This window comes from Notamacropus eugenii, chromosome 1, assembly GCF_028372415.1.
Source record: "Notamacropus eugenii isolate mMacEug1 chromosome 1, mMacEug1.pri_v2, whole genome shotgun sequence".
NCBI classification, from domain to species: domain Eukaryota; kingdom Metazoa; phylum Chordata; class Mammalia; order Diprotodontia; family Macropodidae; genus Notamacropus; species Notamacropus eugenii.
Genome location: NC_092872.1, coordinates 274,708,266 through 274,724,681, shown reverse-complemented (window position 1 = coordinate 274,724,681; position 16,416 = coordinate 274,708,266). Strand labels below are relative to the sequence as shown.

At 34.9% G+C, this 16,416-nt stretch overlaps 1 protein-coding gene and 1 pseudogene across 1 annotated transcript in view; both read right to left on the bottom strand.

Moving 5' to 3' along the window:
• Positions 1–16,416, bottom strand: part of PCDH15 (protocadherin related 15) — a 2,324,555-nt gene that overhangs the window by 1,741,211 nt on the left and 566,928 nt on the right. The gene's annotated exons all lie outside the window — the stretch shown is intronic.
• On the bottom strand, positions 5,233–9,167 carry LOC140525181 (elongation factor Tu, mitochondrial pseudogene; annotated as a pseudogene).

Here is a 16,416-nt window from a genome sequence, read left to right as displayed (position 1 = left end):
GACTTATCAAACCTAACTCAGAACAGGAATTTTACAGTTCAGTTATTATTTCCCACAGTACTAAGCTCTGAGATTTACTTAATGAGCATTACTGCAAGTTCTGTTAATTGTGTTCCAAGTGTTAATTAGTGTGCTAACTGAATTAAGAGTTTAATTATCTTTGGCATTTAAGAGAAGTTTGTTTTAGCCAAAGGAAGAATTATAATCATTTTTTCCTGACATGGATATGAGAGGAAAATGCTATTTAAAAAAAGTAATATATGTCCTCACTGTAGAATATTGACAGTAGCAAGTCACATTACCCTAGGCCTGAATTTTTTGGTGATAGTAATAAGCATTTCCATTTTAATAGAGCTTTAGTATTCACAAAGAGCGTGTCCTATTACACGAGGGTGAGAGATAAACTTTCATGTCACTTTTTCTGTGTTACAGATGGGTAAACTCAGGATTTGAGTCTTGCAGCTTGGCCAGGTATCAGAACTACAACTACAACTCAGATGTTCTTTATCTTGAGAACCGGGAGGAAAATGAAGAAGTAAGGACTCTAATGTGGATGAGGACAACTTATTCTAAAACAGTCAATGTTATGTTGTATAATGTTTCTCCAATGTGGAGCTAGAAAGACTCAGAATTATGCCAAGAGATATAAAAACCCACAGAATCTTAAAGTGTTGCAATTTCTCTTTTCTCTAGCATCAAGAAAATATGCAGCATGGCTCAGTATGGTAAATAAGCAAAAACATCTTCAGTAGATAGAAAAGCAAATATATGTCTTCCATCTAAATGATTTGCTATTCTTTCCAAAGAAATCACTCTTTCAATTATTATTAATGACATACATATTTAAAACATCACAGATGAATAAAGCTAGACTTATAGACTTTGGATAGACCTTGGAGGATTTTAATTCTGTCATCCCCAAAAGAAACATCTTAGCAGCAGTGCCAATATGTAGTCATTCTTCATTGGCTTGAAGACTTTCATGGACGGTAATCCATGGATTTCTAAGGCAACCTATTCCAGTTGTGGTTACCTCTCTCTCCCTGGTATCTTTCTTTCACGGCATCTTTTTTTCTTGACCATTGGATATTAAATAATATTTATTCTATGGAAATTCAAGGAGGCTAAGGATCTAAATCTGGAAGGAGGATCATTTAGTCCAATCCTCTCACTTTCCAGATGAAGAAACTGAGAAGAATAGGGTTAAATTACTTGTGACAGATAAAACAAGAAAAAAAATGGTTGGGCAGAAATACAAAATTCTGGAGACACTCAGGACATTGTTTGTAATGTATTACATTTCTTCCCCAAAAGGAGCTCTAATCCTTATGAAGGATAAATTCTGGAAGCACATGAGCTGAGGAAGCAGAAACCAGCTGCAGACAATAATTTGACTGACTTTCACAAAACATGTTGATGATGGGATATCAAACAAACAAAGGGAAGAGAAAGAAAAGAAAAGGAAAAGGAGGTGGGCAGATAGTAGATAAATAGATAGACAGACAGAGAGATAGATAGATAGATAGATAGGTAGGTAGGTAGATAGGTAGACAGATAATATCTACATATACAGTTTATCTACATATGGAGACGGGGGGGGGGGAGAGGGAGAGAGAGAGAGAGCAATAATTCACTTGGGTTCAAACTTTACCTCTGCAATTTATTCTCCTTGGGCCCTGGAAAATTTTCTTAGCTTTTCAGAACAAAAATTTCCTTACTACAAATATAAATTTAAATTATTTATCTTTTTATGATAAAATAATATTTTGTTTATGCTTTCTTTTTTTCCAAAATATTCAGTTTAAGGTAGGGAAAATAAGGTCTCAAGGAAACTCCACCTTGTAGCTGTTGCTGGTTAGTCCAGAACAGTGAGAGGAAAATTATCATAGAACCATACTAGAGAAAATCTCACTTGAGGGATGGCTGCTATCCAGGGGCCTTGGTGATCATCTGGTAGCTTTCTATTTTAATTAACTTCCTTGATAATTAAGTGCTAAGCTCACATTTTCTCCCATGACACTTGATGTATTTTGTTAATTTCAATACCCATTCAAAACTCTAGTCAACTTTCCCTAGTTTAGAGCTAAGAAAAGAAGAATACAGTGGTTAACACATTTTGGATCTCTCTCTCTCTCTCTCTCTCTCTCTCTCTCTCTCTCTCTCTCTCTCTCTCTCTCATATATATATATTATATATATATATAATATGTATATATATATATTATATATATATATATATATGGAAAGATGCCACATGAATCTTCTTAGAACTTTATGACAAAAAGTGCAGTTAGAAAGGTACTACACAAAAAGCTTGTGGGAGTCAGTCAATTATATTATGGTGATGCAAAAGAAATGGAAAGATGAGAAAGGGGAACGTCTTGGGAGAATGGGGAAAAAGAATTAGAGAAGTCATTTCACATAAAATTGGTACACAAAGGAAGGTTTTTATAGTGAAGGGGGAAATGGTAGGTTCTGGGTGGGCAATGCTTGAACCTCACTTCTAAATGGGTTCAAAAAGGGAATACATACATATACTCAATTAGTAACAGAAATCTATCTTATTCAATAAGAAAGTAGGTGGGGAAGGGGATAAGAGAAAAGGGGAGTGATAAAAAAGAAGGAAAATAAAAGAAGGCAGTAGTCAGAAGCAAAATACACTTTAGAGGAGGGACAGAAAAAGAGAGAGAGAGAAGCATGGAGAGATGAAATTAGGATGGAGGAAATACAAATTTAGTAATCATAATGGGGAATGTAAAAGGGATGAACTCAGCCTTAAAACAAAAATGTGTTGCAGAATAGATTATAATACAGAATCCAACTATATGGTTTTTTTTTTTTAAAGAAACGTGTTTGATCAGAGAAACAATCATGAAAAATAAGGGACTGGAAAATAATCTATTATGATTAGTTAAAGTAAAAAAAGTGTGCAGGAGTAGTAATCATGATCTCAGAAAAGACAAAAGCAAAAAAAAAAATACTTTTTTAAAAGGAGTAAACAGAAAAACTACATCTTGCTAAAAGGAGTCATAGACAACAAATAATATCAATAATAAACATATTCCAAGTGGCATAACATCCGAATTCTTAAAGAAAATGTTACATGAATTACAGGAGGAAATGTTGAAAGTATACAAGGGGGGACTTTAACTTCCCCTCTCAGAGTTAGATAAACCTAACTATAAAGTAAATAAGAAAGAAGTCAAGGAGATGAATAGAATCTGAGAAAATATAGATGTGGTATAACTCTGGAGAAAAGTGAATGTGAATAGAAAGGCTACAGTTTTTTCTCAGTTTTACATGGCTCCTTCACAAATGTAACCATGTATAAATTTGCCTGCTCATCATTTTCTATATCACAATAGTATTTTATCAAACTCAAATACCACAACTTGTTCAGCCATTCCACAATTGATGAATATCCCCACAATTTTCACTTCCTTGCCACCACAAAAAGAGCTGCTACAACTATTTTTGTACATATGGGTCCTTTTCCCTTTTCTGGATCTCTTTGGGATACAGAACTAGCAGCGTTATTGCTACATCAAAGTATATGCAGTTTTATAGCTGTTTGGCCATATTTTTATACATCCTTTCCAACATTTACCCTTTTTTTTTTTTGTCATATTAGCCAATTTGAAAGGTATGAGGTGGTATCTCAGAGCTATTCTAAATTGCATTTCTCTAACAAATAGTAGTTTAGAATATTTTTGCATGACTATCGATAGCTTTAATTTCTTCATCTGAAATCTGTCTGTTGATATCCTTTGACCATTTATCAAATGGGGAATAACTTGCATTGTTATAAATTTGACTCATTTCTCTATGTATTTTAGAATTGAGACCTTTATCAGAGACAATGGCTACAAAAATTGTTTCTCAACTTTCTGCTTTATTTCCAATCTTGGTTGCACTGCATTTGTTTTTGCAAAACCTTTTTTAATTTAACATAACTAAAATTATCCACTTTGCATTTTATAAGATTCTCTATCTCTTGTTTGATCATAAATTCTTTCCTTCTCCATAAATCTAAAAGGTAAGTTATTCCTTTCTCTCCTAATCTGCTTCTGACATCAACTTTTATGTCTAAATCATGTACCCACATTGGCCATATCTTGGTATATAGAAACAAATGTATCCTAAAGAATGAGTGGGTCAAAGACTAAATCATAGAAAGAATAAAAAAAATTCATTAAAGAAAATTACAACAAAAAAAATGCTATTATTTGTGGGATGCAGCCAAAGTAGTGCTTAAGGAGAGATTTCTAAATGTTTACATCAGTAAGAGAGAGAGATCATATCAATGAATTGGAAACGGAATTTAAAAAATCTAGAAAAGAACAAATTAAAAGTTCCCAATTAAGCACCAAAATGAAAATTTTAAAAATCAGAGAATAGTTTACTTAAATTGAAAGCCAAAAAAATGCAGCAAAAATAAAACTAGGAACTGATTTATGGGAAAATATATAAACTATTGTTTAACTTAATTTAAAATAATAATAATAATAATAAAACAAATTACTAGTACCAGATACGGAAATGGTGAATGCACCACCAATGAAGATGAAATCAAAATAATTATGAAAAGATATTATGCCCAATTATGTGTTAGTAAAGTTTACAATCTATGATAAATGAATGAATATTTACAAAAATATAAACTCCCCAGATTAAAAGAAGAGGAAAATATTTGTATAGACTATCAATGAATTCCCTTAAGAAAAAATTCTTTAGGACCATATGGGTTTACTAGAGAATTCTATGAAACATTTAAGGAATAATTAATCTCAATAATGCACAAATTATGGTGTAAAGAAGGAGGCCTACCAAATTTATTTTTATGACACACATTTGGTTTTGACACTTTAACCAGAGAGTTCAAAAACAGAGAAAGGAAACTATAGATATATTCCCTTAATGAATACAGTTGTAAAAGTTTTAAATAACATCCCAGCAAGGAGATTATAGTAGTATACATCAAAGTGCATACACTGTGACCAAGCTTGATTTACATTAGGAATGGGACTGGTTTAATATTAATAAAACTTTAAGTACAATTGATCATATCAATAAAAATAACAGCATAAAATATAAGATTGTATTATTGCATGCAGAAAAAGTCTTTGACAAAGTATAACACTCATTTCTCTTAAAAACATTAGAAAACATAGGAATCAATGAATCCATCATTAAAATAAGAATTATCTTTGCAGCTAAGTGGCACAATAGATAGAATGTGAGGCCTGTAGTCAGGAGGATACATCTTCAAGTTCAAGTTTGGCCTCAAACACTTACTTACTGTGTGACCCCCAGCAAGTCACTTACCCTGTTTGCCTCAGTTCCCTCAGGGTTTAAACAAACTAGTGATTAAGATGGCAAATCATTCCAGTATTTTAGTCCCCAAATGGGACTACATAGAGTGGGGCATGACTGAAAGCACTGAATAACAACATCTGTCTAAAACAAAGAACAAGAATTATTTGCAATAAGGATTAACTTGAAGCCTTCCCAATAAGATCAAGTGAATTACAGTAATCCATTATCATCACTGTAAGTCAATATTGTCCTAGATATGTTAGCATTAGCAATAAGATAAGAAGAAGTCATGTGGAGAATAAAAATAGTCGATAAGGAAACAAAACTATCACTCTTTTTAGATAATGCAATGATGTTATACTTAGAGATAACAGATGGTACAGTTGTTGAAGGAATTGTCAACATCAGCAAAGTTACAAATTATTTATTTATTTTGTTCAGTTACTTCAGTCATGCCTGACTCATCATGATCCCATTTGAGAATTTCTTGGAAAACACTGGAGTACTTTGTTATTTTCTTCTCCAGATTATTTTATACAAGAGGAAACTGAGGCAAAGAAGAAGAAGTGACTCATCCTTGGTCACACAGCTATTAAGTGTTTAAGGTCAGTTTGCAAATTAGACATTCCCAACTTGAAACTCATCATTCTATCCACTGTGTCACTTCACTGCCCAGGATATAAAATAAACCCACATAAAAATTATCATTTGTATATACTTTTAAAAAATCAGCAAGTTAGAGGAATTCCATTTAAAATACTGCAGACAAGGGAGTTCACCTGACAAAACAAATTTAGGAATTACACAAACACAATTACAAAACACCTTTCACACAAATAAAGACAGGTCTGAACATTTCAGGATATAGTCATTGCTCTTGGATAGATAAAGCCAATATAATAAAATATACCAGCCATCCTAACTTAATTTACTTATTCCATTCCATACCAAAAAATTATCAAAAAGTTGCTTTATAGGGCTAGAAAAAATAACAAAATTCATCTGAAAGAGTAGAAAAACAAGGGAATCAATTTATAAAAGTCAAGGATGGTGGCTTAGCAATTTCAAATTTCAAACCATATTAAAATGCATTTAAACATCAGAACAAACTGGTCCTGTCTAAGAAATAGAATGCTGGGTCAGTGGAATAGTTCAGAGACGCAATACACCATAGTAAATGACATTGTTTGATAACCCCAAAGATTCAAGTTTGGGGGAGGCAAGAACTTCTCTCTTGACAAAAATCGTTGAGAAACTGAAATGTAATTTGCCAAAAAGTACATATGAACCAAAATCCTGCACCATATACCAAGATACAATCAAAGTAGGTAATTTTTTCCCATCATTAAGACAACACTTTATTTTCCCATACAACTTGCAGACCCCTCAGTCCCAGAAGACACATCACTGCAGATGGAAGGAAAAGCCTAAGGACTATTTTTTCACTCCCTAAACTTGAGCTTCTTGACTCAGGCCAAGGAGGTTCAAATGTTAGAATGAAGACCAGAGTTGAGCTCAGTTCCACTTAATGTCCTTGTCCTTTTCAGTCAGAAGCTGATATATTATTGAACAGAGCAGTACCAATGGTTTTACTACCATCCCTCAAGGTAAAAAGCTGACTTTCCTCCAAGATCATGGGTTGTCTCAAGATTAAGTTTAATTTCAGATCTTCCCCAAGCGTGGTCATCTCATTCTCTGGGGGCAGAAGGAGCTGACAGGTTATGTCCCATATGAGAGAGAACATGATGGGCATGAAGCATGACACAAATGGCTTGTGGGGACCCCCTTCTTACTTTCTGAGAATGTAAACCTGAGCCTCAGTCTTCTGATGGGGCCGAATGTAGGCTGGTTTAATTATTATCATAGTCCATGGAACATTCTCCCTCTTCAGGTCCTATAATTAATGCATCAAGGTTATCTTTGGCCTTAGCTCATTCCAGACTCTGGTGAAACATTTCAATTCCTGTGACCACAATTCACATCCATCTCCTTTCTTCACAGTCCTATCTCCAGAGTACCTGTGACCACTGCTCCATGAGCAGGGATGGAATAAACAAACTCCAAAGCCAGTAGGAAGGGCTTCTCTAGATCCCAAGTGGGCACAGGAATATCAGTGACCATGGCATCAAGAAGTTTCATTATAGCATTCACCCTTAACTCTGGTTGCCATGACTCAAGGGCACAGAGGGCAGAACCAACAATGACAGGAGTCTTCTCCCCACCATAACCAAACTCAGTGACCTGCTCCTATATTTCTAGTTCTACTAGCTCTACCATTTCATTGTGCTCCAAAGCATCTGCCTTGTTCACAAACACTGCCATGTGCTCCACAAACATTTCTTTGGCAAGAAGCAGGTGCTCCCTTGTCTGGGGTATGGGGCCATCATTAACTGCCACCAGCAGAATGCAGCCATCCAATGGGGCTGTGGCAGCGATCATGTTCTTGACATAGTCGGCATGCCCAGGACATTCAGTACAACTATAGTTTCAAGTGGCTGTACTACATTCCATGTGGGCTGCATTGATCGTGATACCTCGGAATTGTTCCTCTAGTGAATTGTCAATCTCCTTGTATTTCTTAAACTCGGTCCAACCATCCAGAATCGTGGTGAATGCTGCTGTCAGTGTAGTCTTGTCATGATCCACATAGCAAATAGTGCCAACATTAACATGGGCTTGATCTCTCATATAAGTCCTCTAGGTCTCAACAACCAGACTCCATAACATGAAGAGTGGGAAGGGTTTCTCCTCTGGCTTAGAAAATTGAGCTCTTTCAAAAATCTTTTGCAGCAGCTTGCAGCTCTGAAAAATGCCGGCTTTAGGCCATGCATGGAACATAACAGTTGCAGCCATCATGAAGAGGAGTGGGGCAGGTGGAGAGGGGAGGGAAGCAGATAATGGAAACTCTAGAAAAACAGAGCCCTAGAAGGGAAAGGGACCAGAAACAGGGTGATGTGTTTGGTACTAAGGAAATGGGGAACTGGTAAAAATAGATAAATTATTCAGACACAAAGTGTGATGTCAGCAGTTAATTATGGGTTTCTAGGAACCAAGATGGTGGAATAAGCAGTAACTCACTGACACTCTCCTATATTCATCTCCAAATAGCCAAGCAACCATAAAATAGCTCCAGAACATTCTGGAACAGCGATGCTGGAGAAAAGTCATGGTAAAGCAGTTTTATACCAGGGACACTTGGAGGATCAGCAAGAAAGTCTGTCTCAGGTAAAAAGGGAGCATAGTTCTGGAGAGGAAGCAAGTCAGCACCTAGCCCCACCTCAACAAACAAGTGAGACCCAATGGGGTAGAGCAGTCAAATGTAACCACCAGGTACCCTAAATGCTTCAGCATAGACAGGAAAACTAGTAGACTCCAGCCAGGAGAACTGTCGTATGCTTCAGTGTAGCTCTGAGCAAATGGTTATCCTACAAAGGGCAGACCTCTTAATGCTTCAGTGTTGATTTGGGGAAATACAGATAAACACTACTGGGTCTCAGCACATGCCAGATACTACCACCATGACCAGTTCAACACCAGGGAAATTGCCTCCAGCAGCACCAGCCAACACCCACAACACTCCCACAGCCTCCAGAAGCACCAGCCAACACCTGCAACACTCCCCACACAGCATGAGCCTCAGGCAACAGCAGGACAACAAGAAATTGGAAATAATATCTCTTCCACTTGAGAGAATAATGCAAATTTAAAAGCAAGGGAAAAGGCCAAAAAATTATCAAGGAAGACTGCAATGATGTTCTGGAACCTGAGGGCAAAACAGACATTGAAAGAATCCACTGATCACCTCAAGAAAGAGATCCCAACATAAAATCCCCAAGGAGCATTATAGTCAAATTTCAGAACTATTAAGTCAAAGAAAAAATACTGCAAGAGGACAGAAACAAAGAATTAAAATACTATGGAGTCATCATCAGAAGTACACAGGACCTAGCAGCTGTAATGTTAAAGGATCAGAGGTCACAAACATGATAATCCAGAGGGTAAAGGAGCTAGGACTACCACCATGAATCACTTATCTGGTAAAATTAAGCATAATACATTAAGGGAAAAAAACCCATTCAATGAAATAGAAAGATTTCAAGACTTCGTAAGGAGAAGAACAGAACTAAACCAAAAATTTTACCTCCAATATCAAGACCCAAAAGAAGCATAGACAGGTTAAAAAAAAGAAAAAGAAAACAGAATGTATTCAATGGATCTAAACTGTTTACATCCCTATAGAGGAAGATGATACTTGTGTCTCTTAAAAATTATATCATAGATAGAAGAAGGATAGAAGGAATAAACTTAGACAGAGTGTATGGGTATAAGCTGTATTTGAGGAAATAGCATAAAAGAATAAGGGATGAGAAAGAGGAGTAAAATGGGTACAGAAGGCAGGGAGGGATAGAATAGGGTAAATTATCTCACATGAAGAGGCAAGAAATACCTACTACCATGGAGAGGAAGATGGAATAGGTGTGCAGTCAGCATTGTTTGACCCTTACCTTCATCAATATTGCCTCAGAAAGGTAATAATATTCACAATCAGATGGATACAGATATTTGTCTTACCTGACAGGGAGGTAGAAGGGGAGAAAATTGAATAAAGGGTGAGGGGACCAACAGAAGGGAGGGCAGATCAGGGGATGTGGTAGGCAGAAGCAAAACATTAGCAATATGGGAAAGAGGAAAAAGGAGAGAGATGACAAATAGAAGGGAGAATAGGATGGAGGGACATACACAGGTAGTAATTATAATGGTGAATGTGAATGAGCTAAACTCTCCCCACAAAAGGAAGCTGATAACAGAGTGGATCAAAAATCTATATCCTATAATACGTTGCTTACAAGAACCACACTTGAAACAGAGAGATGTACACTGAAGAAAATCCTGGAAAGAGTTGCAAGAACTAAGGCAAAGTGAAATCAGCAGAACCAAGAAAGCTCTGTACACAGTATCAGCAATATCATGTCATGATCAACTCTGAATGCCTCAGCTTTTCTCAGGAATACAATGATCCAAGACAAGTACAAAGGATTCAGAAAGGAAAATGCTATTTATATCCAGAAAAGAAGAACTGATAGTCTCTCTAAGCAGACTGAGGCATATTTTTTCATTTACTTTATTCTTTCTGTTTTTTTTTTTTTTTTTACTTTTCATATGTTTCTTCTTCCACAACCTTGATGAATATGGAAATATGTTTTACATGGTGACACATGTATAAACTATGTCAAACTCCCTACTATTTTCAGAAGAGGGAAGGGATGGAGAAAAACTTGGAATTTAAAATCTTGTAAAAATGAATATTAAATTTTTTCTTGATTTGTAATTATGAGAAAAAATAATATATAAAAGCAAAATATAAATCTCTAAAGACTTACATGAAGTAAAACAATATGAAATGAGCAGAACTGGGAGAAAAATGTAAACAATATAACCAATATTGTATGATAATCTACAAAAGGGAGAATATCCTACAAGTACAAAAATGCTTAAAGCAGCTCCTTTTGTAGTGGAAAAGAACTGAAAATTGAAGGGATGCTCATCATTTGGGGAATGGATGAAAATGTTGTGGTATATGAACACAATGGAATACTATTTTACTCCACGAAAAGATGAGTGGGCAGATTTCAGAAACATCGAGAAATATTTACATAAACTGATGCAAAGTAAAATGAACAGAACCAGGAGAACAGCGTATACAGTAACAGCAACATGGTGCGATGATCAACTATGAATGACTAACTCTTCTCAGCATTACCATGAGTCAAGATAATTTCAAAGAACTCATAATGGAAAATGCTATCCACCATCCAGAGAAAAATCTGATGTCATATAGCAGAATAAAGTACTTTATTTTCACTTCATTTTTTTTTCTTTTTGTTCTGTTTCTTCTTCCTTCACAAATTGACTAATATGGAAATATATTTTACACGATTGCACATTTATAACCTATATCAAATTACTTACCATTTCAGATAATGTGCATGGGAGGGAGGGAGAAAAATTTGGAAATCAAATTTTGTTTAAATGAATGTTAAAAAATATCTTTACATACAACTGGAAAAAAATAAAACACAGTTTAAAAAGTAAATTAAAGGAACATGGAATGATGTGCCTGTCAGATCTATGGATAAAGGAAGACTTTATGTTCAAATAAAAGGTAGAGAGAATCATCAGAAGTAAATATATAATTTTGGTTACATGAAATTTAAAAGTTTTTCAACAAACAAAGCCAAAGTAGCTAAAATTAGATGCAAAATGAGAAAAAGAAAAATAAATTTTGCAACAGGTCTCTCTGATTAAGGCTTCATTTTTCAAAGATATACAGAGCTGAATCAAATTTATTTTAAAAAGTGGTTATTCGCCTATATTGAATTGCTTGCCTTCCCAATGGGGATGGGTGGGGAGGAAGGGAAGAAGAGAAGTTGTAACTCAAAGTTTTAGGAACAACTGTTGAGTACTGTTCTTGCATACAACTAGGAAATAAGAAATACAGGTAATAGGGTATAAAATTTTATCTTGTCCTACAGGACAAAAGAGAAGATGGGGATAAGGGAAGGGAGGGATGTTAGAAAAGAGGACAGATTGATGATAGGGGTAATTTGAATGATCGGCGCTTTGAGGTGGGGGGAGGAGAGAAATGGGGAGAGAATTTTGAACTCAAAATTTTGTGGAATGTTGAAAACAAATAAATTAATAAAAAAAATTAAAGAAAGTAGCCATTCTACAGCTGACAAATGGCCAAAGGATATGAACAAGCATTTTTCAGAAGAAATCAAAACTATCAATAATCAATGGTTCTAAAATATTCTAAATCATTGTTGATTAGAGAAGTGCAAATAAAAACAATTCCCACCCCTCACCTATCTGATTGGCTAAAATGTCAACAAAGGGAAAATAACAAATGCTGGAGTGCATGTAGAAAAATTGGGTCACTCATATACTATTGATAGAGTTGTGAGGTAGTCATTTTATTTTATTGAACAATTTGGAACTGTGCTCAAAGGGTTATAAAAGTGTCCATATCCTGTGACTCAACCATATTTCTAGTAAGTGTATATACCAAAGAGATCAAGGAAGAAAAAAATAGGACGTATTTGTACAAAAATATTTATCCCAGTGGTTTTTCTGGTGGCAAAGAATTGGACAATGAGGGGATGTCCATCAATTGTGGAATGGTCGAATACATTGTGGTACATTATTTTGATGGAATACTGTTATTGTATAAGAACTGATGAGAAGGATATTTTCAGAAAAAAAATCTCTAAAGGCTTACATAACCTCATGAAAAGTAAAGTGAGCAGATCCAGAAGAATATTATACATAGTAACAGTAATATTTTAAGGATGAACAAATGTGAAAGCCTTAGCTATTCTAATCAAGACAATCATCTCAGAATGTTTCAAAGGATTCAAGATGAAAAATGTTATCCACATTCTGAGAGAGAACTGATGAACTCTGAATTCAGAATGAAACATTTTAGTTTTTATTTTGTTTGTATTTTGTTTTGCAACATGTCTAATGTGAAAATATGCTTGGCATGACCTCATACATATAATAAAAATCTAATTGTTTGCTTTCTCAAGGAAGGGTGAGGGACCAGAATGCATGGGGAAATTTAAATTCAATTTGTTTTTTAAAATGTACATATTTTCAAATTTCATTGGAAAATATTTAATGAAATAAAAATAAATTACAAAAATATTTATAGCAGCACTCTTTCTGGTGGCCAAAAACTGGAAATCAAGTGGAAGCCCATCAATTGGGGAATAGCTAAATAAACTATGAATGTATATGAATGTAATAGAATACTATTTTGCTATAAGAAATGATGAGCAAGAAGACTTCACAGAGGCCTGGAAAGACTTATATGATCTGATGCTGAGTGAAAGGAGCAGAACCAGGAGAGATTTTTGCACACAAACGACCACAGTGTGCAAGAGTTTTTTTCTGGTGGACTTGGAACTTCACTGCAATGAAAGTACTTTAAAAAATTCCCAATGGTCTTCTAAGTCAAAATGCCTTCCATATCCAAAGAAAGAACTATGGAATTCAATTGCAGAATGTAGTAGACCATTTTTTTAAATGTGTGTGTGTATTGTGTTTTGGTTTGTTAGAGGATTTTTCCCACTCATTTTAATTCTTCAACACAGCATGACTATAGTGAAAATGTATTTCATAGAAATATATGTGTAGAACCTATACAAAATTGTATGCCATCTCGGGGAGGAAGGGGGGAGGGGAGGGGAGGGAAGGAAAAATAATAATCTAAGTTATATGATAGTGATTTTAGAACACTGAAAATAAATAAGATTAATTAATAAATTAAAAAGAAGAAATAAAAATAAACTTAAAAATAAGATAAAAATCGAAACAAACAGAAATAATATCCACCTCAAGTACAGCTATATTGGGTTTGATGAATAATATGAAGGTACAATAGATATACTGAGGTCCCTCCTATTACATTACATTTATAAAAGTATTCTGAGGCCAGAAAAGAACTTTTTATTTCCCTTTTTCATTGGACAAACTTTGGACAACTCAGTTCTTCTTCGACATAAAAAAGAGTATTATGGTGAATTCCATCATATCTGATTGTGTTTCTGGTTTTGGTGGTGGTGGTGGTGGTTGGTTGGTTGGTTATTGTCCTTTGTTCTTGAAGAGGACCAAAATGACATCACAATGATAAAATGAAGTTTAAATGTGTAAGACTGTGGTCGATCAGACCAATATGAGCTCAAAATGCTCTACCACAGATTGGCTCCAGATATTCCACATGAACATTTGGAGTGGTTATTCCAAATTTGCCCATTCTATGTTTTCTTTGTGGTGGTGGTAGTAGTGATATTTCAATCATATAGATATTTATCATAATAGCAATTGAGGGTTTTGTTTTTTTTTAAGAAAATATAGTCACTGGAAGTAGGTTGGGCATCCTAGTGTCACTAGGGTTTTGGGGGAAATCACAATGGAAATTTAAGAGAAATGGAATGATTTTGGCCAAAATGTATTCCTGTCAGTATGGAGCACAATGATTCAGTGGTCTCCAGATCTCCATTGTTTGTTTGTTTCTTTTTAATTGATTACATTCATCAGATAAACTCAAATTTGCAAAACATTTACCATGGAATATAAAATAATAGAGTGCCTCTATAGGCTATGAAAAGAGAATTCAAGCCCTAACAGGATGCAAAAAATAGAACAATGTTCACTAGAACACCTAAGGAGATTACCACATCCAAAAAATCTAGCAGTGATCATTACCTTACCTCTGTCTGATTTCATGTCTCTATTTCTGTCATTCTGTCTCAGTCTCTATCTCTCTCCTTCACTCTCATGACCCACCATTTCCTAGTCATGATAAGCCATGTCAGATTTAATTCCATCACATTACCTATGTTAATTGTCTTTCACCAATTCAAATAAATATAATCCTGGTACAGTCTTCATTTCATCTCATCTATACTGGTGATTCCTGCCTTAACTTACATTTTTAAAATCATTTTCTAAATATTTTAATCTTTTGAAATGTGTTCATGTTGCCTTCCCCAGTGGATTGAAAGTGCTGTGAACTTATTTGATCTTCTATGTTTTTGTCTCCAGCACTAAATATAGCTCCTGCAGTACAGCAGGAATGTAACAGATGCTGGTTGATTGCTTAATGATGAAGCATATAGTCAATGAACTATAAGAAAATAGTATTAACTAAATCCAAAAAGTTGCTAAACATTACAGTAAATAAGCCATTTTGTAAGTTAGGGACTACTGTGTAATGTAAATAATTGGTCCAGGAACATAAAATACAATCTGGGATGAACCTCAGGTACCAACGTACAATACATCCATTTTAGAGATGAGGAAACTGAGATTCAGATAGTAGAAATGAATTACCCAAGGTTATACAGGTACTAATTACAGAGTCATGATTCAAAGCCTATTCCTATGATTAAAAATTCCACACATTCCTATAGTGGTATGAATTCTTCCTGTCTTAGTTTCCATTCCAGGTAGACTTCTTGTTCATGTAAGTCGGATTCCTGTTTTCATTTTACTCCATTTCCATTCTATCCAAATTCCCATGTAGAAGGTAACAACTATGCAAAACAACATTTACTCACACATGTTTATTTTTGCTTACTTAGGAAATAGAGAAATAGCATAAATTAAAAAGTTAGAATATCAAGATTCCAACTTTTTAGTATTTTTTTAAACAGAATGAAAACCTCATTCTTGGGCTGTTTGAAAATTCTCGGTCCTACCATTCTACTTAAGAACCAGAACACTTTCCTACTGACTTTGTCTAAATCTCTAAGCTTAATCTCCATTAATTAAGCTTCCACCATTAACAACATAATGAGGAAGGCTATCATGTACTCTAAGGCTGCTAAATGATGAGGCTCCAACTCATAAAAAGTTCATTAGTGACCATATTGCCATATTTTAAATAGGAAAAACATCTTGTGATGGCTCTCCCTAGTCTCTCATACCCATCCCAGGTCTGTGCACCATGGCTGTTCATCATGACAGGCATTAGGGCTACTTAGACTGGGAAGAGAATGTGTTCTGAATGCAATTTTATGAACATTAACTCAACTCAACTTTAGAAACTATCTTAGTGGGATTTTATGAAGTAGATTGAACATGGTGATAATATGAAACAAATGTCATTGTGTCAATTATGTTGTGCTTATTGATACCAGCCTTGAAGAAGTACATGATTAGACTGAAAAGGATATACATTACTGAAGATCTTTTAATTAATCACCAAAAGGACACTTTTCTGACACTGCATGCTCCAAAAAGCAAAGCAAATCTTATGAAGGCTTCTCTGAAGTTTCTACTAAATATTTTGAACCTGTATGTTGGACTTTAAAGTCATAATACTTCAGTGATTAAGGACAGACAAAAGAAGACAAAGAATGGCCTGTTTTATGCAGTCCAAAATTAGTTTTACAGGGGGAGATGTTCAGGGTTTGAAGGAAGGACGGAAAGAAGGAAGGAAGGACCTGTGTTGCTCAACTGCACCAATTGTTCTTCAGTGGGGCTAGATTTCTTTTCCCAGTCCAAGGCTCTGATGGATCAGATTAAGAATAAA